Genomic DNA, 4133 nt, shown 5'->3' on the forward strand with positions numbered 1-4133 from the left:
TATTGTACCAGAATTCTGCACAGAAAAATACAAATTGATACCTCATGTAGCAATTGTATACTCTTAATTATGATTCAAAGATTCATAGAATTAGCTGCTCTGTATAACAGGATTTAGAGTCTGCTGCTAGGCACACACAGTGATAAGGTTCTGGTCTCTCTCCCATTGCTGTTGATTACTTTTATAATACTTGCGAAGAGAACTGTCACTTCACATTTTCAGACTAAGTCATTCCAGTCAGGGAGATGTAAAGAGCTGAGTTTAAAGGAGACAATAAAACACAAAGAGAACAAATTATAGAACCAGAAGCATTGTTTGAAAATGTGGATGTTTTATTTAAGAAATGTTCCTTTAGTGTCCTGTGCCGCTGGCATGATGGGAGAGTGTCATGGTCCCCGTACTGCCTGGAAATTCTGCAGTCACTAATGGGACCAGAAGTGGCATGATAAACAGATACAAGGAAGCCTGCTTGTGCATAGCCTTGAAGGCCAATCTGTTTGGGGGATGCCTCTCTTGTAAAGGGAACTGTGCTGGAAAAAGTAGGGGTTGAAACCAAATAGACAAATTCTGTCATCCGGAAGTGTCTCAGGGCACAGCTCATTAAGAACAGCAGGAAGATCACAGGATTCCTGACCAATGATGGCTGCTTGGACTTCACTGAGGAATATGATGAAGTTCTGGTTCCTGGATTTGGTCGAAAATGTCATGTTATAGGTGATATTCCTGTATTCCCCTTTAAGGTGGGTTAAAGTAGCCAATGTGTCTCTTTCTGCTCTCTACAAAGGCAAGAAGGAACGGCTGAGATCATAAAACGTTAAAAATGAAAACACAGCAATAAATTTTCATATTCAGAGAAAAAATACTCCTTTAAATTCAGAACATGCATATCATCCCAGCATCTCAAAGGGCTGTGGGAAGGGGATTGCTTAAATCCCTAAGTTTCAGAATATCCTGGGTCATATTGTGAGGTTGGAGGGAAAGCAATATTACCATGTCTTGACAGATAGAAAAAATTGTTTATAAAATTGTTCTATATTTAGTTATTGCTATATTTGGTGATTACTTTCAAATTGAAATTGGTTGAGTTATCTCATCTATATGAAGAAAAATGCTGTAAATCTTTTGATTTAGTGGGTTTAAAAATTAGCACTTGGTTTTATTAAGTTCTGAACTAAGAAAGTATGTATTTTAAACTCAACTCGTTCTTCTTATTCAGAAACATAAATGAATGGAAATATATAAAAGTGTTTTAAATATTAAATCTTTTTATTAATTATTTGATTATATCCTAAATGCTGTCCCCCTTCTAGCTCCTCCTCTCAGAGTTCTTTCTCCTTTGCCCCTTCCCCTTCACTTCTGATAGTGTGCTCCCCTCCCCTCCCTGGGCATAAATGTTCCCTGGGGCATCAAGTCTCTACAGAGTTAGACTCATCCTTTCCCACTGAGACCAGACAGAGCAGTCCTCAGCTACATTATGTTCAGGTGCCCCTGGAGAAGCCCATGTGTACTCTTTAGTTGGTGGCTCTGGGAGCTCTTGGAGCTCTGAGCCTCCAGATTAGTTGACAGTGTTGATCTTCCTATGGGTTGTAGTCCCCTTCAGCTCCTTCAGTCCTACCCAAACTGTTCCATAGGGGTCCCTGGGCTCAGTTCAATAATTTGCTGTGAGCATCTGCATCGGTATAGTCAGCTGCTGTTCATATTATTAGATAACAGTCTCCAGCTGTCTGTCATATTTCATTGGTGTCTCTACATAAGAGATGATTTTGCCACAACTTTGCTATTATCTAGAGTAGTTTCTAGAAACAGCTCTGAAAGAATCCTACTAGTGTCATTAGAAATAAATCTATTCAGATATTTATGATCCCAGAGATCAATTTTCTTTGGAAGATCTTTGAATTATAGATCAAATGAATTATCCAGATATTTGTTATAATCACTCCCTTGTATTGATTCCATTATATATCATGACCTATATCAATACTTTGTTACACATTCATTCAATGACTCTACTTGTCCATGGGAAAGTTTAAATGCAACACATCTATCTTTCAGATATATTTCTTGTTCTTTGAAGCCTAAAGAAAAAATGTTAAATATATCTAATTTATATGTTGAGATAAATATAACTAATATATTTAGAATGCATGTCATAATAGTTAAATAGTTTATCATTTATGCTTTTAATATGTAATACTTTGGATGCAGTAGATATATGCCAATTTATAGACAAATTTTAGGAATATTTGCATTTATTGTCAAATTAAAACATAAAAATGCAAAGAAATTAAGATTTTAATCATATTTCCAGAGAGTAAATTTAATTTGCTTCACAATTTTTCAAAAACCAAAATCATAAAATGGAAATTTTATGTTCATATTAATATTTTGCCTTCACTTCATTAGCATATAGCTATTTAATACAATAATAGATGCTAGTGTGATATTTTTACGCATGCATATATGTTCATCCTAGTCTTATCATTAATTTTAAGTCACATATTTATGTAAATTACATATGTGGTAATGATTTCATATTTTAAAGTATTTTATGGAGACAATTTATGGGAAATAAAATATTTTAGTCTTTAAAAAGTCAGGGTTTCAATATGAAGCTCTGGTTGTCTTGGAATTTGCATGTAAACCAGGCTGCATATGAACTGATAGAAATTCACCTGCTTCTCCCTGCCAGGTGGTACTGGATTTGGCAGTCTGTTAGACCAGGCCTTAAAATCATTACGTGTGGTTCTATTGAATATGTTAAAAGATACATCTTAATCATACTACAATTAATTCTGGACATTCAGGTTTTTCTCATTAACATATCTCTGTTTGTAAGTCATTAAAATTAATATGTGACCCTGGAAATCTCTGTTGTTTGATACATTTTTTTACAAAATTTGTTATAGATAATTTCAAATAATGAATAACGTGATACTAAATGTGCAAATATTATGCATCGATATGCTTAGTTACACAAATACAATTTAGCTGTAGTCGCTATTGAAGCATAAAATATCTCACTTTAGTTTTCAGCACTAATTAAATTAAAAAACCCTCTCTAATAACCATGTATAAGGTTTTTTAAAAATTATCATTTTAAGAACTTGTTTTCAATAATGGTGTAAAACACTAATATTTGCTCAGTATAGCTCATCCTTGAAATCTTGAGAATTTCATTCTAATTTAGAGCTGCTCAAATACATAGTGTACTCGTGATAGTATATGAAGTTTTAATGTAATGATTAGGCTTTGATGACATTGACTTATTATGTGAAGACAGGTTCTGATTAATAATCCTCATTATTATAATTATTACCTTCATTAAAATTATTTCAGCTAATTATTTAAGCAATTTACCAAAAATATTGGGAGGAAACGATATCTGAAACTACTGATGTTCTGTGTTGAGATGCAGACCCAGGATAAATAGCCATACATACATACATACATACTAGGGAACAGATTTTTTTACAACTCTCAGGTACTGTACTGAATATAAACAAAATCATGAGGCTACAATGATGCTATAATACCAACAGGCTACTTTCTGTAAATGTACATTGATGTCCCAGTTCTCATAAAAAATTCTTAAAATCATCTTTATAAAAATATAGTACATTATACAATACAAGCATTCAACACCTATAAACACAGATATTCACATATTTGTATGTGATCATGCAAACACACGTATCTCAGGAAATCACTGACAATCTTGAACTTTTAGCTGAAGACATTTATGTTTCTTAATATGCTTGTGTACGAGATGAGTTTTTAATTATGAAGATGTGTGTAGCATGTAATGTAATTGACTTTGTTTATTAACGTATTTTGGTAGGGTACTGTCTTGAAAAATATTTTGAAAACTACTGGCACATTTTTTTCAATTATATATATTTGATTTTAATTACTTTCTGAACATGTTAAAAGATAAAAGAGTTCACAGAACTGATTTACAAACTTGGCTGTCTCACAGGGTAACATGGGACTCTAGTAATTAAGACATTTTAAAGCAAGTTCAGTAAAATTATTCTAACTCTTTGGTGACATTTCCATACATTCTGCACATTCTTCAAAGAAAAAGAAAAGAGAAAAAGAAAGGTAGGAAGGAAGGAATCAAGCAAGCAAGCAAG

General features: G+C 33.1%; 1 pseudogene; it reads left to right on the forward strand.

Annotated features, from left to right (window-relative positions):
* The first annotated feature begins 375 nt into the window (after positions 1-375).
* Positions 376-810, forward strand: LOC108350855 (40S ribosomal protein S23 pseudogene; annotated as a pseudogene).
* Positions 811-4133: the final 3323 nt, after the last annotated feature.

This window comes from Rattus norvegicus, chromosome 4 (assembly GCF_021556685.1).
Source record: "Rattus norvegicus strain SHRSP/BbbUtx chromosome 4, alternate assembly SHRSP_T2T, whole genome shotgun sequence".
NCBI lineage: Eukaryota > Metazoa > Chordata > Mammalia > Rodentia > Muridae > Rattus > Rattus norvegicus.